The following is a 26,020-nucleotide window of genomic DNA, read 5'->3' as shown; positions in this document are numbered from 1 at the left end:
CGCTTCCTGTATTTCAGAGTGCCTGTACTATATTTCTTCAATGGTATTTCAAATTCAAACATAAAAATCTATCTTCTATTTGGGGGTACAGAAAATATCAGTGGATTCATTGTATATGGTCAGATAAACAATTATTTACTATCATGAAAACACTCATTTTCTGGGCTTCCCTGGTGGCACAGTGGTTAAGAGTCCACCTGCCAATGCAGGGGACACGGGTTCGAGCCCTGGTCCAGGAAGATCCCACATGCTGTGGAGCAGCTAAGCCTGTGCACCACCACTACTGGGCTTGCGCTCTGAAGCCCATAAGCCACTACTACTGAGCCCGCGCACTGCAATTACTGAAGCCTGCGCACCTAGAGCCCGTGCTCCGTGACAAGAGAAGCCACCGCAATGAGAAGCCCGCGCACCGCAGCGAAGAGTAGCTCCCGCTCGCCGCAACTAAAGAAAGCCTGCGCGCAGCAACGAAGACCCAACACAGCCAAAAATAAATAAAGATAAAATAAATTTAAAAAGAAAAACAACAAAAAAAGAACACTCATTCTCCTTACTTTCAAGAAGACATTTATTTACCTCATCTACATTTCCAGATGCTCCGTGAGGTTTTTCACTCAGGTGACAAAAAGACTTTTCATCTCTGTTCTTTAAGAAATATTTGGCTTCAAAATGAAGAACAAACATACATCAACGTAACCTGAAATCTAGTCATTCCTTTCCCCTGGACCTCCACTGGCATTAAGTAACTTGGATTTGCCTTGTAATAACAGGTTACTGAGGGAATATGGTGCAATGTTCCTTAACTGAAGGATCAGCTCTCCAGGCCAGGAGCGCACGGCTCCTAACAGGGCTTGTTTGCACAATCTGCTCCCTTTGCCCTGTGAACCTATGGCTACTGCAGCCCTCCCAATCACTTCCCTACAACATGCCTTAGCAAATGCTCAACCTCACTTTTACTTTCTCTTTTCCCACTACCTTACTTTTACTGCTTATCCTAAATGGATCATTTGGTCATTCTGTTTCTTTATACTTTACTACCTGTTTTCGTGAGTGGGCCCTACAACTAGAAAATACCCCTCATGAACAAGGACTCACCTGAAGCTATCATCCAAATTTAAATGTTTCAATATTCAGACAAAGGTGTTATTTTTCCAAATAGTTAGACTAGAAATCCAGCACTGTGCTGTTTATCTCTTTTGCAATGGAGAGATATGGGGTCTAATTCCCTTCCTCTTGGGTCTGGGCTGACCCTACTGACTTACCAGTAACCAAAAGAATGAGCGGAACTGATGCAATTTCTGAGACTAGGTCAGATGAACCCTAGCAGTTTCCTCTGGTTCTCTAGGGATGCTTGATCTCTGGACAGGCCATCTCCAAAAGTTCCCTGTGCAGACTCTCCCTCTCAGAATGCAGCCAGCAGGCATACAGATTCAAGTACATAGAGAGGCCATGTATAAGTGCTCCAGTCAGCAGTTTCAGCTGAGCAGAGCCTTCAAGTCACCCCAGCCTGGACACTAGACACGTGAGTAAAGAAGTCTCCAGATGATTCTGGCCTCCAGCTGTTTGACTCTGCCTTTCAAGTCTTCTCAGCTAAAACCCTAGACTTCGGAGTACAGAGCAAGCCATCCCTGTTATGCCCTGTCTGAAATCCACAGAATCTGTGGGCATGATAAAATGATTATTTTTAAACCACTATCATTTGAGGGTACTTTGTTACACGCCAACCAATAACTGTAACAGAGTTCCCACAGTTAATGAATTCCAGAAAGAAAATAGAGAAAACAGAAAACTAGCAAAGTAGTATTTAGAAAGAACATGCATCTTCAAATTAAAATGGCCTACCAATGGCAAATACAACAAATTTAAAAGATTTATGTCAAGATATATTGCAGTCTTTCAAAGATCAAGTATAAAATCAGTCCTCTACTTTGGAACAAGAATTAGGATAAGACTGGCCTCCTCACCATTAAGACTGGATGCTAGCAGGGCTTCCCTGGTGGTGCAGTGGTTAAGAATCCACCTGCCAATGAAGGGGACATAGGTTTGAGCCCTGGTCCGGGAGATCCCAAATGCCGTGGAGCAACTAAGCCCGTGTGCCACAACTACTGAGCCCATGCACCTAGAGCCCATGCTCTACAACGAGAAGCCACCGCAATGAGAAGCCTGAGCACCATAACGAAGAGTAGACCCCACTCACCGCAACTAGAGAAAGCCTACGCACAGCAACAAAGACCCAACACAGCCAAAAATAAATTAAATTAAATTTTAAAAAAGACTGGATGCTAGCAGACAATAAAGCAATCCATCAAAAGTCTCAGGGAAAATTTTTTCAACCTAGAATTCCACACCCAACTAGCCATTACATGTACAGGCTGAATAAAAGGACTCAAAGTGTACTTTCTTCACATCTTTCAATAAGATGGTCCTTAAGGATATGTTCCATCATTATCAGGGAGTATGTCAAGAAAGGAAGAAATACAGGATTCAGGAAACAATCTAGGAAAGCAATAATGGGAATTCACAGGGCGATAACTAGAAATAAATGCCTAAAGAGTAATCAATCTACTCTGGAGCAACAATGGGCTCCGGGGAGGTTTCAGGGAGGGAGGGAGACTAGAACTCAGTAGACTGTATAATAAAATGGAGAGTTTGAAAATAATTGACAATATAATAAAGGCAAGCACCTCAAAGAACAAGAAAAGCAGAAAAAAAGACACTATACAGGGTTTCCCTGGTGGCGCAGTGGTTAAGAATCCGCCTGCCAACGCAGGGGACACGGGTTTGAGCCCTGGTCCGGGAAGATCCCACATACCGCAGATCAACTAAGCCCACGCGCTACAACTACTGAGCCTGCGCTCTAGAGCCCGCGAGCCACAACTACTGAGCCCGCACGCCTAGAGCCCGTGCTCTGCAACAAGAGAAGCCAACGCAATGAGAAGCCCACACACCACAATGAAGAGTAGCCCCCACTCGCCGCAACTAGAGAAAGCCCGTGCACAGCAACGAAGACCCAACTCAGCCAAAAATAAAATAAATAAGACACTATACAAGAGAGGAAATGTAATCAAGGTACAGTACTAGGATGAGAAGTGAACAGTATTTATATATAGTCATAATAATATAAGTGATTTATTGATTTGTATATAGGTTGAATCTAAGACAACCACAGTTACCTTACAGACTGAAATAAAAATCTCACCAGCTTTGATTATATTGATAAAAGTCCTTTACTTTTAATAACAAAAAGTAAAAAGATGTCACAAATTGGAATTATAAGAGGGAAGATAAAAAAAAGGTAGAGGCACTACTGTTCTAACAATTGAAAACAGAAAAAAATAACAGATAAAACCAAACTTTAGTTTTTTGAAAAGGTCAAAAAAATTGCTAAATCTCTAGCAAGTGTAACAAAGAGAAAAACATAACACAAATTTTATCAGGAATGAAAAGAGGGAATTTCATTACAGACATTAAAAAGTTAATAAGACATTAAAAGAAGAGAATACTACAGGGCTTCCCTGGTGGTGCAGTGGTTGAGAATCTGCCTGCCAATGCAGGGGACACAGGTTCGAGCCCTGGTCTGGGAAGATCCCACATGCCACGGAGCAACTGGGCCCGTGAGCCACAATTACTGAGCCTGCGCATCTGGAGCCTGTGCTCCGCAACAGGAGAGGCCACGATGGTGAGAGGCCCGCGCACTGTGATGAAGAGTGGTCCCCACTTGCCACAACTAGAGAAAGCCCTCACACAGAAACAAAGACCCAATACAGTCATAAATAAATAAATAAATAAATAAATAAATACATAAATACATAAATACATAAATACATAAAAGAACGTGAATTTCTTAAAAAAAATTAAAAAAATAAAACGTAGGACCAAATAATTAAAAAAAAAAAAAAAAAAGAAGAGAATACTACAAACAATGCTACAACACATAAATTCAACAATTTATGTGAAAGGGGCCAATTCCTTAAACTCCAAACTAGCAAAATTTATCCAAGATGAAATAAATAACCTGAACATTTAACAAAATTTAATTGTAGATAAAAACCTTCTGTCTTTATCTCTTTATCACAGATATAGAGAACTAGTGGTTACCAGTGGGGAGAGGGTAGTGAGGAAGGGGCAATATAGGGGTAGGGAATTAAGAGGTACAAACTATTAGGTATAAAATAAGCTACAGAGCTTCCCTGGTGGCGCAGTAGTTAAGAATCCGCCTGCCAACGCAGGGGACATGGGTTCGAGCCCTGTTCTGGGAAAATCCCACATGCTGCGGAGCAACTAGGCCCGTGCACCACAACTACTGAGTCTGTGAGTCACAACTACTGAAGCCCATGCACCTAGAACCCATGCTCTGCAACGAGAAGCCACTGCAATGAGAAGCCCACGCACTGCAACGAAGAGTAGCCCCTGCTCGCCGCAACTAGAAAAAGCCTGTGCACAGCAACAAAGACCCAATGCAGCCAAAAATAAATAAATAAAATAAACTTTAAATAAATAAAATACACTACAAAGACATACTGTACAACATGGGGAATGTAGCCAATATTTTACAGTATCTATAAATGGAGGATAACCTTTAAAAATTGTGAATCACTATATTATACACCTGTAACTTATAAAATATTATATAGCAACTATACTTCAGTTAAAAAAAAACAACAACAACCTTCTGGGGAAAAAATCTCCAGGCCCCTATGATTTCACTGGTGAATTCTACCAAACGTTTAAAAAAGAAGTAACACTAAATATATATAAAGGAGTAACACTAAATATATATAATCTCTACAGAAAATATAAGAGGTAGGTACACTTCCCATCTTATGAGACCAGCATCAACCTGATTCCAAAGCCAGACCAAAACTAAAGGAAAACTACAGACCAGTATCCCTTCCTTATAAACTTATATGCAAAATTCCTCAACATAATACAGCCAGCCTTCTTTATCGGTGGGTTCCACATCTGAATTCAATTAACTGTGGATCAAAGATTTCAGGAGAATTCTATCAAACATTTAGAGAAGAGCTAACACCTATCCTTCTCAAACTCTTCCAAAATATAGCAGAGGAAGGAACACTCCCCAACTCATTCTACAAGGCCACCATCAACCTGATACCAAAACCAGACAAAGATTTCACAAAGAAAGAAAACTACAGGCCAATATCACTGATGAACATAGATGCAAAAATCCTCAACAATATACTAGCAAACAGAATCCAACAGCACATTAAAAGGATCATACACCATGATCAAGTGGGGTTTATCCCAGGAATGCAAGGATTCTTCAATATGTGTAAATCAATCAATGTGGTACACCATATTAACAAATTGAAGGAGAAAAACCATATGATCATCTCAATAGATGCAGAGAAAGCTTTTGACAAAATTCAACACCCATTTATGATAAAAACCCTCCAGAAGTAGGCATAGAGGGAACTTTCCTCAACATAATAAAGGCCATATATGACAAACCCACAGCCAACATCATCCTCAATGGTGAAAAACTGAAAGCATTTCCTCTAAGATCAGGAACAAGACACAGTTGCCCACTCTCACCACTATTATTCAACATAGTTTTGGAAGTTTTAGCCACAGCAATCAGAATAAAAAGAAATAAAAGGAATCCAAATCGGAAAAGAAGATGTAAAGCTGTCACTGTTTGCAGATGACATGATACTATACATAAAGAATCCTAAAGATGCTACCAGAAAACTACTAGAGCTAATCAATGAATTTGGTAAAGTAGCAGGATACAAAATTAATGCACAGAAATCTCTTGCATTCCTATACACTAATGATGAAAAATCTGAAAGTGAAATTAGGAAAACACTCCCATTTACCATTGCAACAAAAAGAATAAAATATCTAGGAATAAACCTACCTAAGGAGACAAAAGACCTGTATGCAGAAAATTATAAGACACTGATGAAAGAAATTAAAGATGATATAAATAGATGGAGAGATATACCATGTTCTTGATTGGAAGAATCAACATTGTGAAAATGACTATACTACCCAAAGCAATCTACAGATTCAATGCAATCCCTAACAAACCAGCAATGGCATTTTTCACAGAACTAGAACAAAAAATTTCACAATTTGTATGGAAACACAAAAGACCCCGAATAGCCAAACCAATCTTGAGAAAGAAAAACAGAGCTGGAGGAATCAGGCTCCCTGACTTCAGACTATACTACAAAGCTATATTAATCAAGACAGTATGGTTCTGGCACAAAAACAGAAATATAGATCAATGGAACAGGACAGAAAGCCCAGAGATAAACCCACGCACCTATGGTCACCTTATCTTTGATAAAGGAGGCAAGAATATACAATGGAGGAAAGACAGCCTCTTCAATAAGTGGTGCTGGGAAAACTGGACAGCTACATATAAAAGAATGAAATTAGAACACTCCCTAACACCATACACAAAAATAAACTCAAAATGGATTAAAGACCTAAATGTAAGGCCGGACACTATCAAACTCTTAGAGGAAAACATAGGCAGAACACTCTATGACATAAATCACAGCAAGATCCTTTTTGACCCACCTCCTAGAGAAAGGGGAATAAAACCAAAAATAAACAAATGGGACCTAATGAAACTTAAAAGCTTTTGCACAGCAAAGGAAACCATAAACAAGACGAAAAGACAACCCTCAGAATGGGAGAAAATACTTGCAAATGAAGCAACTGACAAAGGATTAATCTCCAAAATTTACAAGCAGCTCATGCAGCTCAATATCAAAAAAAACGAACAACCCAATCCAAAAATGGGCAGAAGACCTAAATAGACATTTCTCCAAAGAAGATATACAGATTGCCAACAAACACATGAAAGAATGCTCAACATCATTAATCATTAGAGAAATGCAAATCAAAACTACAATGAGATATCATCTCACACCAGTCAGAATGGCCATCATCAAAAGATCTACAAACAATAAATGCTGGAGAGGGTGTGGAGAAAAGGGAACCCTCTTTCACTGTTGGTGGGAATGTAATTTGATACAGCCACTATGGAGAACAGTATAGAGGTTCCTTAAAAAACTAAAAATAGAACTACCATACAACCCAGCAATCCCACTACTGGGCATATACCCAGAGAAAACCATAATTCAAAAAGAGTCATGTTCCACAATGTTCATTGCAGCTCTATTTACGATAGCCAGGACATGGAAGCAACCTAAGTGTCCATCAACAGATGAATGGATAAAGAAGATGTGGCACATATATACAATGGAATATTACTCAGCCATAAAAAGAAACGAAATTGAGTTATTTGTAGTGAGGTGGATGGACCTAGAGTCTGTCATACAGAGTGACGTAAGTCAGAAATAGAAAAACAAATACTGTATGCTAACACATATATATGGAATCTTAAAAAAAAAAAAGAAAAGAAAAATAATGGTCATGAAGAACCTAGGAGCAAGACGGGAATAAACACACAGACCTACCAGAGAATGGACGTGAGGCTATGGGGAGGGGAAGGGTAAGCTGGGACAAAGTGAGAGAGTGGCATGGACATAAATACAGTAACAAATTGTAAAATAGATAGCTAGTGGGAAGCAGCCGCATAGCACAGGGAGATCAGCTCGGTGCTTTGTGACCACCTAGAGGGGTGGGGTAGGGAGGGTGGGAGGGAGGGAGACTCAAGAGGGAAGAGATATGGGGACACATGTATATGTATAACTGATTCACTTTGTTTTAAAGCAGAAACTAACACACCATTGTAAAGCAATTATACTCCAATAAAGATGTTAAAAAAAAAGATTTCAGGAAAAGAAAAGCAAAAAAATAATAAAACTTCAATTTCCTTCACACAGGCAACTATTTACACAGTATTTGCACTATATTTAAACTACTTATATAACATTTATATTGTATTAGGTATTATAAGTAATCTAGAGATGATATAAAATATAAGGGAGAATGGCATAGGTTATATGCAAATACTACACCATTTTATATAAGGGACTTGAGCATCCTAGGATTTTGGTATCCATCGGGGTCTTGGAACCAATCCCCTGAGGATACCAAGGAATGACTGAATTAACAAATGTCTAGCCAAACCAGACCAATAATCTACTCTGGCCATTGGAAATGTATGAAACACACCATCCTATATGGTGTGTTTCTACTATATAAGTTTTTTAATGCACACAATTAGTAATTATCAAAAATCCAAATACTATGGTAAGCTCAAAGGGGAGTATGCATTCATTCAATTAACAGTTTCTGAATATCAAGTTCTATAAGTCAGTTACAAATAAGCCAAGGACAATGTCCTAGAAGAACTGACCACCTAGAAAGGAGATACAGAAACCTGTGTTATACAGTCATCTTTTGGTATGGGGGTGGGGTCGGTTCCAGCACACCACCCCCCATACCAAAGTCCAGGAATGCTCAACTCCCTCATACAAAATGGCACAGTATTTGCATATAACCTAAGCACATCCTCCCCAATACTCTGTATCATCTCTAGATTATTTATAATACCTAATACATGTAAATGCTATGTAAACAGATGTAAATACAATATAAATGCTATGTAAATAGTTGCTAGCAAGCAGCAAAAATAAGTTTTGTTTCTTGGAAATTTCTGGAAATTTTTTGAATACTTTATACCCACCAGTTTGTTGCATACACGGATGGGGGACACGTGGATTACCCATCTGCCACTATCAAAAATCCCACCTGGGGTACATATACCTGGGAGTGTGTAATTATGATCCCCATTTTCTAGATCAGGGAACTGAAGGTTGGAGAGATCAACTAGATCTGCTCTAGATAGATTCCACAGCTGGAAAATGAGAGTGCCAAGGTTCAAATCCAGGGCCTGTGCTATTAAGTACTGTGATTATGATGTGGCAGGCAAGAGAATCAGGGATGGGCAAGGAATCACACTCCCACTCACAACTAGGTAGACAGTGCACAGCTCAACCTCCCAGCCTTCCCCTGACACATACTCCCCCCTCCCATTCATTAGCACCCAAACAGAAAGGCAGAAAGGAATTGGAGCTGCTCCTCATAAAGGATGCCCCCAACTGAGGTGGGTACCAGAGCACAGTCTTTGGCAGGTATGTTTATTTTGGAAGAAGAATGCCAAGGGACACAATTTCTGCCTTCAGAAAGCTTAGTCTAGTTTATACCCAAAGATCATGTCCTCAAATTGTCCGCAAATATGTGGTGTGCTCAGGGATTGTAATACATGTGCACATACACATCAGTGTGTGTATAGTAGATATAATAGTCATGTAAGTGCACATGTATATGGAGAACAGTATAGATTTTCTCTAAAAAAAAATCCTAGTAGCGCCATTCTACTTAATAATGTAATACTTCATAGCTGAGCTAAATGGACTCTCACCCTAGCTATGAGAATTTTTTTTTTTAAAGTTTACTATGAGTATAACCAAGACTTTAAGGGTTACTGGTTAAACTATTAAGAACTCTTTCAAAGTAGCCTCAAGCACTTAGAAGTATCCATTTACATGCAAAACCGAGGCTCAGGTAATTGCAAATTCCTTAAGGATCATGCTAGGTAACATGTGATTTACGTTTTATGTACATATACATATACACACAAATGACAATATAACATTGCTTGAAAAATACTGTGTTTCATGGAGGCTAAACAATATGTTACTAAATAACCAAGATATCACTGAAGATATCAAAGAAGAAATCAAAAAATACCTAGAGACAAATGACAATGAAAACACGACGACCCAAAACCTATGGGATGCAGCAAAAACAGTTCTAAGAGGGAAGTTTATAGCTATACAAGCCTACCTAAAGAAACAAGAAAAATCTCAAGTAAACAATCTAACCTTACACCTAAAGGAACTAGAGAAAGAAGAACAAACAAAATCCAAAGTTAGCAGAAGGAAAGAAATCATAAATATCAGAGCAGAAATAAATGAAATAGAAACAAAGAAAACAATAGCAAAGATCAATAAAACTAAAAGCTGGTTCTTTGAGAAGATAAACAAAATTGATAAGCCATTAGCCAGACTCATCAAGAAAAAGAGGGAGAGGACTCAAATCAATAAAATCACAAATGAAAAAGGAGAAGTTACAACAGACACCGCAGAAATACAAAGCATCCTAAGAGACTACTACAAGCAACTCTATGCCAACAAAATGGACAACCTGGAAGAAATGGACACATTCTTAGAAAGGTATAACCTTCCAAGACTGAACCAGGAAGAAACAGAAAATATGAACAGACCAATCACAAGTAATGAAACTGAAACTGTGATTAAAAATCTTCCAACAAACAAAAGTCCAGGACCAGATGGCTTCACAGGTGAATTCTATCAAACATTTAGAGAAGAGCTAACACCTATCCTTCTCAAACTCTTCCAAAAAATTGCAGAAGAAGGAACACTCCAAAACTCATTCTATGAGGCCACCATCACCCTGATACCAAAACCAGACAAAGACTCTACAAAAAAAGAAAATTACAGACCAATATCACTATGAATATAGATGCAAAAATCCTCAACAAAATACTAGCAAACAGAATCCAACAACACATTAAAAGGATCATACACCACGATCAAGTGGGATTTATCCCAGGGATGCAAGGATTCTTCAATATACGCAAATCAATCAATGTGATACACCACATTAACAAACTGAAGAATAAAAACCATATGATCATCTCAATAGATGCAGAAAAAGCTTTTGACAAAATTCAACACCCATTTATGATAAAAACTCTCTAGAAAGTGGGCATAGAGGGAACCTACCTCAACATAATAAAGGCCATGTATGACAAACCCACAGCAAACATCATTCTCAATGGTGAAAAACTGAAAGCACTTCCTCTAAGATCAGGAACGAGACAACGATGTCCACTCTCACCACTATTATTCAACATAGTTCTGGAAGTCCTAGCCACGGCAATCAGAGAAGAAAAAGAAATACAAAGAATACAAATTGGAAAAGAAGAAGTAAAACTGTCACTGTTTGCAGATGACATGATACTATACATAGAGAATCCTAAAACTGCCACCAGAAAACTGCTAGAGCTAATTAATGAATTTGGTAAAGTTGTAGGATACAAAATTAATGCACAGAAATCTCTTGCATGCCTATACACTAATGATGAAAAATCTGAAAGTGAAATTAAGAAAACACTCCCATTTACCATTGCAACAAAAAGAATAAAATACCTAGGAATAAACCTACCTAGGGAGACAAAAGACCTGTATGCAGAAAACTATAAGACACTGATGAAAGAAATTAAAGATGATACCAACAGATGGAGAGATATACCATGTTCTTGGATTGGAAGAATCAACATTGTGAAAATGACTATACTACCCAAAGCAATCTACAGATTCAGTGCAATCCCTATCAAATTACCAATGGCATTTTTTACAGAACTAGAACAAATCATCTTAAAATTTGTATGGAAACACAAAAGACCCCGAATAGCTAAAGCAGTCTTGAGGGAAAAAAACAGAGCTGGAGGAATCAGACTCCCTGACTTCAGACTATACTACAAAGCTACAGTAATCAAGACAATATGGTACTGGCACAAAAACAGAAACATATATCAATGGAACAAGGTAGAAAACCCAGAGATAAACCCACACACCTATGGTCAACTAATCTATGACAAAGGAGGCAAAGATATACAATGGAGAAAAGACAGTCTCTTCAATAAGTGGTGCTGGGAAAACTGGACAGCTACATGTAAAAGAATGAAATTAGAATACTCCCTAACACCATACACAAAAATAAACTCAAAATGGATTAGAGACCTAAATGTAAGACCAGACACTATGAAACTCTTAGAGGAAAACATAGGAAGAACACTCTTTGACATAAATCACAGCAAGATCTTTTTTGATCCACCTCCTAGAGTAATGGAAATAAAAACAAAAATAAACAAATGGGACCTAATGAAACTTAAAAGCTTTTGCACAGCAAAGGAAACCATAAACAAGACGAAAAGACAACCCTCAGAATGGGAGAAAATATTTGCAAACGAATCAACAAAGGATTAATCTCCAAAATATATAAACAGCTCATTCAGCTCAATATTAAACAAACACCCCAATCCAAAAATGGGCAGAAGACCTAAATAGACATTTCTCCAAAGAAGACATACAGATGGCCACGAAGCACATGAAAAGATGCTCAACATCACTAATTATTAGAGAAATGCAAATCAAAACTACAATGAGGTATCACCTCACACCAGTTAGAATGGGCATCATCAGAAAATCTACAAACAACAAATGCTGGAGAGGGTGTGGAGAAAAGGAAACCCTCTTGCACTGTTGGTGGGAATGTAAGTTGATACAGCCACTATGGAGAACAATATGGAGGTTCCTTAAAAAACTAAAAATAGAATTACCATATGACCCAGCAATCCCACTACTGGGCATATACCCAGAGAAAACCATAATTCAAAAAGAGTCATGTTCCACAATGTTCATTGCAGCTCTATTTACAATAGCCAGGTCATGGAAGCAACCTAAATGCCCATCAACAGACGAATGGATAAAGAAGTTGTGGTACATATATACAATGGAATATTACTCAGCCATAAAAAGGAACGAAATTGAGTCATTTGTTGAGACATGGATGGATCTAGAGACTGTCATACAGAGTGAAGTAAGTCAGAAAGAGAAAAACAAATATCGTATATTAATGCATGTATGTGGAACCTAGAAAAATGGTACAGATGAACCGGGTTGCAGGGCAGAAGTTGAGACACAGATGTAGGGAAGAAATGTATGGACACCAAGGGGCGAAAACTGCAGTGGGGTGGGGATGGTGGTGTGCTGAATTGGGCGATTGGGATTGACATTTATATACTGATGTGTATAAAATTGATGACTGATTAAAAAAATAAAAATAAAAACAAATAAAAAAATTTTTTTTAAAAAGAAAAGTACTGGGCTTCCCTGGTGGCGCAGTGGTTGAGAATCTGCCTGCTAATGCAGGGGACATGGGTTCGAGCCCTGGTCTGGGAAGATCCCACATGCCGCGGGGCAACTAGGCCCGTGAGCCACAGCTACTGAGCCTGCGCGTCTGGAGCCTGTGCTCCGCAACAAGAGAGGCCGCGATAGTGAGAGGCCCGCGCACCGCGATGAAGAGTGGCCCCCGCTTGCCGCAACTAGAGAAAGCCCTCGCACAGAAACGAAGACCCAACACAGCCATAAATAAATAAATTAATTAATTAATTAAAAAAAAAAAAAAAGAAAAGTACTGTGTTTAAGATTTTAAGCTAGTTTAGACTGGCCCTCCCTCTACTCCCTCAAGTTAGTATGGCTTTACTACATATGATGGAATTTAAGAAATAAAGTAATGAAAATTCTAAGAGCTAAGCAAACCAATTAGGAAAAAGTGGCATAACAGCATAATGGAAAAAGTTAGATGTCACAGTTCAAATCCTGAGACCGTATACCACAATTTTAAAAGGAAGTAACCCAAAAGAATAAAAATATCCATTTTAATCAATGTCTTATTTTCTTCAATTATTTCTATCCCATTTTAGCTAGAAAGGATTTCATGAGGGAGAAGAGTAAACAAAGAGGGCACACTCTTTCGAAATTACAAATTTCCTAGGACCACAATGGAAAATATAAAAAGTTGGGTCTAAAGGGGTTCAGAACAAGCCTCCCAAAAATGTGCCATTTTTGCATGAGGCAATTGAGCTAAAGGTAATCAAGATCCTGCAGGTTCAGGAGAAACCTCTATCCCTCCCTTAACTACCTAGAAGAATTTATATTGGAGATTTTTTTTAGAAAAGGTTATTATCTGAGAAATTTTATCTAAGGGGCCCCATCCACATGGCGAACAAACATCTAATCACCAAATGTCTGCTCTTCTTGTCTTGTAAATGACCCTCCTGTCCTTGGAGGCCCCAGACCCTTATCCCATTCCTTAGTTCAGGATGGCATGTATACTTCATTTTACCTTTCTGTCTCTCAATCTCTCAGGTATATGCAGTTCCCATACATAACAAATATTTTTCTTCCAGTTTTAATGACATATACTTGACACACATACAGCACCGTGTAAGTTTAAGATGTACAGTATAATGATTTGACAGCATGAAATGATTATCACAAGATTAGTGAGCATCCACCATCTCATATAGATACAAATTAAAGAAACAGAAAAAGTTTTTTTCCTTGTGATGAGAATTCTTGATAGTAAATCCTAACAAGTTTCATATGTAACACACAGCAATGTTAATTATATTTATCATGTTGTACATTACATCCCTAGTACTTATTTTTCTGATAACTGGAAGTTTCTACCTTTTGATTGCCCTCATCCAATTCCTCTTCCCTCTCCCTCCCACCTCTGGTAACCACAAATCTGATCTCTTTTTCTATGAATTTGTTTGTTTCTGAAATATAGTTGACCTAGGAACTAACATAGTTTAATATTACACAATAGTGATTTGATAATTCTAGACATTTCAAAAGGATCACCACAATAAATCGTTATGATCTGTCACCATACAAAGATTTACATATATTCCCACACTGTACATTTCAAACCCGTGACTCATTTATTTTGCATCTGGACGTTTGTACCTGTTAATATCCCTTACCTATTTCTCTCCTCCCCACATCCCCATCCCATCCGGCAAAGCAAAATTAAATGTGATTTTCTCCTGTTGATCTGACTCATGTCAATTTAATTCTTAGACCAGCCAGAAGAACCTAGAAGGGTAGAGGAGAGTTTTCTTCCTTCCTGACGGTCTCAGTCTTGAAAAGACAGAGATCTTGTCTTACTCTCCAACAATAATGCAAATTCTCCATCTAGTTGGAGGATGGGGTAAAAGAAACAAGAAGGTACATTTCTGCAAAGATCTTTAAAGTTCCATATCCTCAAACAACCATTCAAGGCATGCACATTAAGGAAGGGACAAAGACATTCCCTCACACCTCACAAATCAAAAAGCGGGAAGGGTTAGAAAGAGGACCAAGATTACACTAAAGAGGCTTTCGAATCTGCCATCCACAGAGGAACTGCAGCCAAGATGCAGATTATTGTGATGACCATCACTCTGGAGGTTGAACCCTGGGATACAATAGAAAATGTAAAGGCCAAGATCCAGGATAAGAAAGGAATTCCTCCTGATCAGCAAAGACTTCTTTGCTGGCTAGCAACTGCAAGATGGACTTTGCCTACAACATTCAAAGGAGTCCACTCTTCATCTGTGTGGAGACTTCGTGGTGGTGCTAAGAAAAGGAAGAAGTCTTATACCACTCCCAAAAAGAGCAAGCATAAGAGAAAGAAGGCTAAGCTGGCTGTCCTGAAATACCGTAAGGTGGATGAGAATGGTAAAATCAGCCACCTCCGCAGGGAGTGCCCTTCAGATGAATGGGGTGCTGGAGTTTCCACGGCCAGCCACTTTGACAGACGCTATTGTGGCAAATGTGATCTAATCTATTGTTTCAAGAAACCGGAAGACAAGTAATTGTACACTGATTAACGAAAGACATGAGCTAATAAACTAAAAAAGAAAAATTTACACAAAAGAAACCCAGTATGAAGTTTCGGTGAGGAGTGTTCTAGATTAGGAATTGGGCTTGTTCTCTCCTTACCCCCCTCACTGGCCTTGTGCCCTGTCCACCTGAAAGCCCAATGGACATGAAATGTAAGGGGCTGTGATGACTGCTACTATAAATGACACGGGGGACTTCTCTGGTGGTCCAGGTGTTAAGACTCCACGCTTCCACTGAAGGAGACACGGGTTCGATTCCTGGTTAGAGAACTAGGATCCCACGTGCTGCGCAGTGCAGCCAAAAAGTTAAATAAATATATAAATGACACTATTCCTACCATACTAATAACCTTCAATGAGCCAGGAGCCCTAGAGTTCGACGAGTGAAGAGGACATTTTAAAAAACCCAAAGTACCTTTAAGTGTTTCATTTTCTTAGTGTAGTTAGACATGACTCACTTCAGCTAAGAACTCACACAAAACAAGTATTTTTTCTTCCCTGGCACATCAGGTAAGCCTCAATTTTTAAAAATTTAATTTGCTGAAGTAGCCTCTGGAGAAAAAGGCAAGAAAAAAGAAGACCACAACTAAGTTTATAGATAAGGCAAAAGTTACTCACTAAAGGAAGAGTAACTTTCTTCAGGAGCTGTTCAAGATGATTGAAAAGATAACAAAAGGTTCCCCTGCTCATCCGGACATGTTGCCACAAGTTCAGCGACAGTGGTTTGCTTGTCTGTATGGACAGAAGTGACTAAGGGGAGAGGACTTTAAAAATACTCCTGTTTACCTAATGGAACTCGATGTTCAGAATGCTCATCTCATTCCTTTATTCATCTCCTCTCCTGGTTCACTCACCACAAACAAGGGCTGAGATCACTTCCCCGGCAGAAGGAGGGAGGGAAGATACTACTACATACTAATAATTTTTTATTTTTGCTTTTCACCCTGGCACATGTATTTGGCAATGATCTCTGAAAACTTCTAAAAGCATTATAAAACTACAGTAAGGTGAATAATCACCATCAATTAACTCACCAATCCTAATAATGAATGGTCTCCCTTGACGCTCTCCTTAACACTGCTTTTTGTTTTTATTTTATGCCTTGCTGCATGGCATGTGGGATCTTAGTTCCCAGACCAGGGATGGAACCCACTCCCCCTGCAGTGGAAGCACGGAGTCTTAACCACTGGACCGCCAGGGAAGTCCTTCCTTATCACTGATATCAAAAAATTTTACACCAAATTCAGAAACTCTCAAATCTAGTGTTCATCACATAACACATGTTTAAGGACTTAGAGGGGGAGACCCTTACCATTTCAGGATGTATAAATATATCCTGAAGGTGACTATTTTTGAGCCTCTGGAAATTTTTCAGTCACATGCACACCCCATAACTATCATGTTTTAGTCGTGTCTTCAGCTCAGTTTCAGTCACACTCACCTTACTCAGTCCCATCTGAGCACACCCACGCTGAAGCCTCCCACTGTCATCCCAAGAAGACCCCTCTCTTTTCTATGATTTAGCGCACGTCATACACTGCGATGTTGGGATCCCCTTCCTCAAGGGAAGGTCTCTCACTTCCCCCTCACATCTGGCACGGGCGGGCCTCAATGTTGTGGAACAGTGAATAAGCGTTGTCTCCTCACCTCTGAGACACTGATTCACGTCCATCACTCTTTTCACAAACTTGGCTGAAGATTCACGTTGTCTCTGCAGCCTTCTCTGATGGAGCTGTTCTACACCAACCCTTCTGCTACTACCATCACCATCAAGCAGTCCTTCCTGCAACAGATACTCACTGAGCCTCTATCACAAGCCAGGCTCTCTGCTCTCAGGCTGGAAACGAAGCAATGAACCAAACAGATAAAAATCCCTGCCCGCGTGGAGCGTACATTCTAATAGTGGGAAGTGGGGTGCCCTGGAAATCTCACATTCAATTTGAACTTCATTATAATTTAGTTGTTTTGAGTCTATATCGAGTCAAGTGACTGTCTAGACTCCTGTCAGAGATATTCTGCAAAGACAGGTACCAACAACTCCTCCTAAACCTGCAGACATAGAGTCTACCTCTTGATAGGAAGAGTAGTCCTATTTCCTCTCTACCTGAACCTGAGCTGCCCTGTGACTTGATCAGCAGAATCATCAGAAGTGACTGCTGTGCCAGTTCTGGGTCTGGGCCCTAAGAGTCCTGACAGCTCCCACTGCCTGGGAAACCAGGTACCATGTAAAGAAGCTCAGCCTATCCTGCCAGAGAGAAGGCCGTGCGGAGAGAAGGCCCCGAGGATGAGAACCGTGGCACTCCGGGTGACAGCGTGAGGCCGCAGACATGTGAGTGAGGCCACCTCAGACCTTTCAGCCACCAAGTGAACGCAGCCCCGTGAGTGAGCCCAACAAACATCACTGGAGCAGAGATCACCACCCATGATAAATTCCTGAACTTCTGCATCACAACCAATAAAATGGTGGTTGTTTTAAGCCACTAAATTTGGAGGGCCGGGAGGGGGAGTTGTTGTTAGGCAGCAGCAGGTAACCGAGATCCTGCCTTAATAAGACAGTGCTCTTAACCAGAGCCAGGGGTGGCATTTTCTGCATGTTTCTAAGCCTTCATTACGTCCGTTATGGTTAGGCAAAAATGAAACATCCAGTCAAAATCTGACGAGGGAATATTTATAAAACTAAATGGGGGAGGGGATTCTGGGAAGATGCCGCAGCATGAAGCACCAGGAATCTATCTCCCACCTAGACAACAACTGCATTGGTAGAATCTGTCTGATCCAACCATTTTGGAACTTTGAAGGCTTGCAACTTCCACAGGAAGACTTAGATGGTAAATTGTGGTGAATGTCAGTCAATTTTGTCTCTTAGCACAGTAGGAGCTACCCATCCTCCACCCCCAACCCCTGGCAGACAACTGTGCATGTTTTCCTGGAACCACTGCCCACAGCTTGTGGGAGCTAGGGTGGGCAAAAAGGACCCTGTCCTCCAAATATCAGCATCTCTGCTCTGAGTGCTGATGGCTGCTTCTGATCACAGAGCACAGACAAGAAGGTGGGCGGCCACTGTCACTGTGCCTCCCCGACCCTACTGCAGCCCCTTCCCTCTGGCTGAAATGACTTCCAGGGGGATTAAAAGGCCAGACCCCTTCTCCCCCTTCATTTTTCACTTTTTCCCCTTTTGGAGCCAGACTTTAAAGACTAGGACATTTAAAAACAACTGCATATATGGAGAAAATTAGAAAGTGACTGTGTACGCCCAGGGAAAGGCTCAGAAAAGACCTGGGAAGACCTTCAGCTTACTCAGACTGACCCTCAGCAAAGAGACCATCTACAACAATCAAAAACAAAAAACAAACAATAAGAAAAACAAGCAAACCCTAGGGAAGGGGGAAATCTGATTTCCAGAGTTACCACATTATTAAATTCAAAAGTCCAGTAAAATAAAATAAATCACAAGGCATATAAAGGAACACCAAAGTATGGCTCACTCAAAGAAAAAGAAAAATATCAGGACTCCCCTGGTGGTCCAGGGGTAAAGAATCCGCCTTCCAACGCAGGGGACGCAGGTGCGATCCCTGGTTGGGGAACTGAGATCCCACGTGCCGCGGGGCAACTATGCCCATGCACCACAACTACTGAGGTCACAGGCCTCAACTAGAGCCCATGTGCCACAAACTAGAGAGCCCATGTGCTCTGGAGCCCACGTGCCACAACTAGATTAGAGAAAACCTACATGCCACAATTAGAGAGAAGCCCACGCGCCGCAACAAAAGATCCCACGTGCCGCAACAAAAGATCCCACGTGCCGCAATGAAGACCCGATGCAGCCAAATAAATAAATAAAAGAAAAAAAATCAACAGATGCTGTCTCCGAAAAACATGTAACGGCTGATACACTAGACAAAGACTTCAAAGTAACTGTCCTAAAGACGCCCAACAGACTAAAGGGAGATATGGAAAAAGTCAAGAAAACAATGTGTGAACAAAATGGAAATATCAATAAAGAGATAGAAAACTTAGAAAGAACCAAAAGGAAATTCTGGAGCTGAAGAGTATTGATACATAGCTGAAATGAAAAATTCATTAGAAGGATTCAAAGGTGGATTTCAGCAGACAGATGATTCAGCGAACTTGAAGATAGGACAATGGAAATTACTGAGTCTGAAGAAAAAAAGGATGGAAGAAAAGCCAATAGAGACTAAGGGACCCATGGGACACCATTAAGAAGACCAACATAAGCATAATGGGAGTCACAGAAGGAAAAGAGAGAGAGAAAAGGGCAGAAAGAATATTTGAAGAAATAATGGCTGAAAATGTCCCAAATTTAATGAAATACATGAACATAAACATCCAAGGAGCTCAGTAAACTCCAAGTAAGAAGAACTCAGAGACCCACACCAAGACACATTATAATCAAACTTTCAAAAGACAAAGAGAACCTTGAAAGCACAATAGAAGTGACTCATCACATACAAGGGATCCTCAGTAAGATTATCAGACTTTTTGTCAGAAACTTCAGAGGCCATAAGACAATGGGTCGATATAGTCAAATGCTAGAAGAAAAAAACTATCAAACGAGAATCCTATATCTGGCAAAACTGTTAAAAGTGAGGGAGAAATCAAGACTTTCCCATATAAACAAAAGTTGAGGGAGTATGTGACCTGGACCTGCCCTACAAAAAATGCCCAAGGGGGTCCTGCAGGGTGAAATGAAAGGACACTAGACAGTATTTTGAAGCCTATAGAGAAATACAGATTTCAGTAAAGGGGAGTACACTGGCAATTGCAGAAGCTAGTATTATTGTAACAGTGGTTTGTAACTATGCTTTTTCTACATGACTTAAGAGACTAATACATTTAAAGGAAAAAAAAAAAACCATCAGTGTAAAAGCTAGTATTACTGTTAAAACTTAGGTTTCTCACTCCAAATCTTGTTTTCTATATAATTTGAGACTAGTGCATTTTCAAGAATCATAACTTTGTTTTTGAGTGTACTATGTATAAAGATGTTAATTATCTGACATCACCAACCAAAAGGGGTGGGGAACAAAGCTGTAAAGACTCACATTACTAAAATCAGAAATGAAAGTGGGGACATTAGCACTGGTTCTACAGATATAAAAAGGATAGGAATACTGTGAAAAATTGGACGCCAACAAATCAGATAACTAGATGAAATGGACAAATTCCTAGAGCCACAAAAGCTACCGAGATTAAATCATGAAGAACTAGAAAATCTGACTATTCCTATAATTAATAAGGAGATTGAATCAGTAATCAAGTCTTCCAACAAAGAAAAGCCCTGGACCTGATGGCTTGACTGATGAATTCTACCAAACATTTAAAGAACTAACACCAATTCTTCTCTAATTTTTCCAAAAGACTGAAGAGGAGGGGATACTTCCAAACTCATTCTGTGAGGCCAGCATTACCTCGATACCAAATCTGGACAGAGACACAACAAGAAAACTACAGACCAATATCCCTTGTGAACAGTGATGCCAAAACCTTCAACAAAATGCAGCAAACAGAAGTCAGCAGCATATTAAAAGGATTATATACCATGACCAAGTGGGAAATGCAAGGATGGTTCAACAGACTTTAAAAAAAAAAAAAAAAGTAATATACCATATCAACAGAATGAAGGAAAAAAATTCCACATGATCCCTCAATAGATGCAGAAAAAGAATCTGATAGAATAACACCCTTTTATGATAAGAACACTCAAACTAGGAATAGAAGGAAACTACCTCAACATAATAAAAGCCATATGTGAAAAACTCACAAAAAACATCATACCCAATGGTCCAAGACTGAAAGCATTTCCTCTAAGATCAGGACCAAGGCAAGGATACCCACTTTCAGCATTTTTACTCAATACAGTACTGGAAGTTCTACCCAGAGCAATTAGGCTAGAAAAAGAAAGGCAACCAAATTGGAAAGGAAGAAGTAAAATTCTCTATTTGCAGATGATATGATCTTACATGTAAGAAAAACCCTAAAGATTCCACACACCAAAAAAACTGTTAAAACTGACAAATTCAGTAAAGTAGCAAAATATAAAGCCAATGCAGAAAAATCAGTTGCATTTCTATATACGAACAATGAACAATTTGAAAAGGAAACTACAAAAACAATTCTGTTCACAAAAACAATTCTACTCACAATAGTATCAAAAAGAATAAGGAATTAATTTAACCACGAAGGAGAAAGATTGTACAATGATAATTACAAACATTGACAAAAGAAATTAAGGACATAAACAGAAACATCCCATGTTCATTAATTGGAAATCTTAATACTGTTAAGATGTCCATACTACCCAAAGCTACTACAGATTCAATGCAATTCCCACCAAAATCCCAATCATGTTTTTGGTAGAAATAGAAAAAAAAAAAAAAAAAATCCTAAAATTCATATGGAATCTCAAAATGTCCCCAAGTAGCCAAAGCAATCTTAAAAAAGAACAAAACTTGAGGATATACTTCCTGATTTCAAAACTTACCACAAAGCTACAGTAATCAAACCAGTGTGGTATTAGTGAACAGACAGACATATACACCAATGGAATCTACTAGAGAGCCCAGAAATAAACCCTTGCAATACGGACAAATGATTTTTTACAAGGGTACCAAACCTTCAATGGGGAAAGGATATTCTTTTCAACAAATAGTCCTGGGAAAACTGGATATCCACATGCAAGAGAATGAAGTTGGATCCTTATCTAACACCATATACAAAAATTAACTCAAAAAATGGATCTAGAACCTGAATATAAGCCCTACAAGTATAAAACTCTTAGAAGAAAATATAGGACAAAAGCTTCACAACACTAGATTTGGCAATAATTTTAGATATGACACCAGTGGCATAGGAAACAAGAAAAAAAGACAAATAGGACTTCAAGAAAACTAAAAATGATGTACATCAGAAGATAATAATCAACAGAGTAAAAAGTCAACCCACAGTATGGGAGAAAATATTTACAAATAGTTTATCTAATAAAGGAATAGTATCCAGCATATAACTCCCAAAACTCAAACAATAAAACAACCCATTTAAAAATGGGCAAAGAACTTAAATGGACATTTCTCCAAGGAAGATATACAAATGGCCATGAAGTACACGAAAAGATGCACAACATCACTAGTCATTAGGGAAACGCAAATCAAAACTACCATGAGATACCACCTCATACCCATTGGGATGGCTACTATCAAAAAAACAGAAAATGATAAGTGTTGACGAGGATGTGGAACCCTTGTGAACTGTTGGTGGGAATGTAAAATGGTACAGCCACTGTAGAAAACAGTATGGTAGTTCCTCCAAAAATTAAAAATAGAATCACCATATGATCCAGCAATTCTACTTCTGGGTCTATTCTAAAAAAAAAACTGAAAGGAGGGTGTGGGGGAACTATCTGTACTCCCATGTTCATAGCGGCATCATTCACAATAGCCAGAACATAGAAGCAACCCATGTGTCCATGGACTGAAAAACAGATAAACAAAATGTGGTATATACACATAATGGAATATTATTAAGTCTTAAAAGGGAAGGAAATTCTGTAATATGCTGCAACATGGATAAATCTTGAGGACGTTATGCTAATTAAGCCAACCACAAAAAGGCAAAACCTGTCTGATTCCACTTATATGAGGTACTTAGGATAGTCAAAAAAATCATGAAGAAAGAAGGTAGAATGGTGGCTGCCAGGGGCTATGGGTAGGGGGAAATGGGAGTTACTGTTTAATGGGTATAGAGTTGCAGTTTTATAAGATGAAAAGAATTATGGAGATAGAAGGAGGTCATGGTTACACAACAATGTGAATATATCTAATAACCACTGAACTGTGCACTTAAAGATGGGTAAGATGGTAAATTTTATGTGTTTTAACACAATAAAAAATTTTTTTTAAAAACCTAAATGGGATACCTATAAGCATAGAAGAGACCTAGAGTATTTTCTTTCTTGGACAGAGGACTCAAATAATTTTTTGACTGTGTATTCTATTAGTTAAATGTTGGTCACACCTCCTCCAATATACTGTATCTATTTATAAGTTATACACAAATATTACTATAGTAATACATTATATACATCATGAAATACCTTCAAAAATAAATTCAAGAATAATAAGTATAAATGTGTTTCTATAAAGCTATTTATGTTTGAATAGACACGTGAGTCCTACTGCATCCTAGTGGTTGGCTGTGCATGCAACTTACCTTGGGGACGACTGCCTTAGAGTAAACCAGTTTCTATGTTATTCTCAAATTCCTCCTTCCTCCTTCCAACTCTCTCCCCTTGGCCTCTGTACTTTCTAAACTATTCCAGTTTTCTTCCTCTCAATGTTTTCCTTCAGCAGTTCCACTTCCTGCTTCCACCTTTTAAATATGGGCTTTGAGGTATGGCCTTCTGCTCTTCCAAGTACATCCTCCCTTGGCAATTTCATCCTGCTCAGTGACTAACCACTGCCAGGAGTCTTCTCAGCTTGTTCTCTCTCTGCATTAGTCTATAACCACTGAACATTTACACCGGAGTCAAAAATCTCACCACTGGTGTATCATCTAGCCCACCCCACCCACACTGTCAATGCCCACAAAAAACCCTCCAACTGTTTATCTAGCTTCTGCTGAATCACCCCTAGTAAAGTAACTACACATCTAGGAACAATACAGAACATTTTCTAACAGCTCTACTTATTAGAAATTCTACTAATATTAAGCTGAAACTGACTTCCCTGTAACTTCCATATTGGTTCTAGTTTTGGCTTCTGAGGTCTCACTACCCACACTCAAATCTAAATCAAATGCACTATCTTTGTAATCTTTCAGTTTCAGTGGCAAGACATGATGACCTTCTCCAAGTAAAATAGGGCAGGTGAATGTCAAAGCTAATTTGCGCCCTATAAACCAAAACAGGCAATGAATACTACAGGTAAATCAGGGCAAGCACAGAACAATGTCCAGGACTAAGACATAGTCTAGCAGATATAAGAAACTATGCATCTCTAAGCTGATGGATGATACCAAGTCTGAGGTCTCTCTTCAGTTGATGGGGCGTGTTCATTCTCTGTTTAGGGAACTAGGCAAGTCCTCCATGCTCCCAATCCTACTTCTACGACTGTCCCTTGATGACATGTTGTGAACTGAATACACTCTAGCTTAAAAAGCTATTCCATCTATACTCCAATAAAGATGTTTAAAAAAAAAAAAAAAAAAAGAAAGCTTTTCCATCAACCTGATCTAGCGATTTAAAAGCAAAACAAAAACATACTCTCTGTTGTAGAATAAGCCATCAAGGGCTTACTTAAACACTAGGAGCTTCTGGGTACTCATGACTTGGTCATGATGTTGGAAGAGTTGATGGCTAGAAGGAATATGACTAAGAGCAGCCAGTAAGAACCCAAGGAAGAATCCGAAATAGTGCAGGGTGACACGTCTGCCAGGAATATACCTAGAGAATACCAAAGAGAACACAAATGAGACTGTGGTCTTCTGGTCTGTTTAGGGCCATTCACTTGGAAGCAAGGGACCAGAAAGACTTCCTATATCTAGCTCTGATGATGAGGAACTTGGTGGTAAAAGAAGCTTTGAGAGCTCTAAGGCTTCCCTGGTGGCGCAGTGGTTAAGAATCAGCCTGCCAGTGCAGGGGACACGGGTTTGAGCCCTGGTCCAGGAAGATCCCACATGTCGCAGAGCAACTAAGCCCATGCACCACAACTACTGAGCCTGCGCGCTAGAGCCTGCGAGCCACAACTACTGAGCCCGCGTGCCACAACTACTGAAGCCCATGCACCTAGAGCCCGTGCTCTGCAACAAGAGAAGCCACCGCAATGAGAAGCTCACGCACCGCAACAAAGAGTAGCCCCCGCTCACCGCAACTAGAGAAAGCCCGCACGCAGCAACGGAGACCCAACGCAGCCAAAAAATAAATAAATAAGTTTTTTTTTTAAAAGCTTTGAGAGCTCTCAATGATGTCTTAAAAAGACTTGGCTGTATCAGACAAAATATGTAGATACAGAAGAGGAGTCCTAATTAAGTTAAACATGAGGGTGAGGAGAAGAAAAACATGTTTCAGATAGAAGAAAAAAAAAACTATTCAAATTCTTCTGAGGAAAAAAAGACAAAACAGAGCAATTTAGAATTCTCAAGATCTGCCAAGGTTTCCTGCACAAAGCAAGAATTTTGTCCACTTGCTGCAGAAAAGAAAGATCTTTCTCTTTCATATTTCTTACTTGTTAGAAAATATTAGTAAAATTCAGTCTTTCAGTCCTTAACAGCAACTAAAATGTAATCACACAATATATTTAAGTTATATTCTGAGCTTGGACTGTCAATGAAATATCTTGTTCTAGAGAGAATATTTCCTAAGCTTTTTACACATACTGCTTTAAAATCACTAATCGCATCAAAATTTTTTTCCTGCAAAAACCTCGTACACAGAGAGACTTGGAGCCGTTGCTATAGCTTAAAATATTGGAATTCCCTTAATAGTTACTGGGAATTATGATAATAGAAATTATTTTTATT

General features: G+C 39.2%; 1 protein-coding gene and 1 pseudogene across 12 annotated transcripts in view; one reads left to right on the top strand and one right to left on the bottom strand.

Annotated features, from left to right (window-relative positions):
• CNNM2 (cyclin and CBS domain divalent metal cation transport mediator 2) overlaps positions 1-26,020 on the bottom strand; it is a 153,856-nt gene that overhangs the window by 63,945 nt on the left and 63,891 nt on the right. The window lies entirely within an intron of this gene.
• Positions 12,910-17,303, top strand: LOC309636186 (ubiquitin-ribosomal protein eS31 fusion protein pseudogene; annotated as a pseudogene). The gene has a single exon. The product of its transcript is annotated as a ubiquitin-ribosomal protein eS31 fusion protein pseudogene (transcript).

Source organism: Balaenoptera borealis (assembly GCF_965194805.1).
Source record: "Balaenoptera borealis genome assembly, chromosome: 10".
Taxonomy (NCBI): Eukaryota; Metazoa; Chordata; class Mammalia; order Artiodactyla; family Balaenopteridae; genus Balaenoptera; species Balaenoptera borealis.
This window is presented reverse-complemented; position numbering and strand designations above follow the sequence as displayed.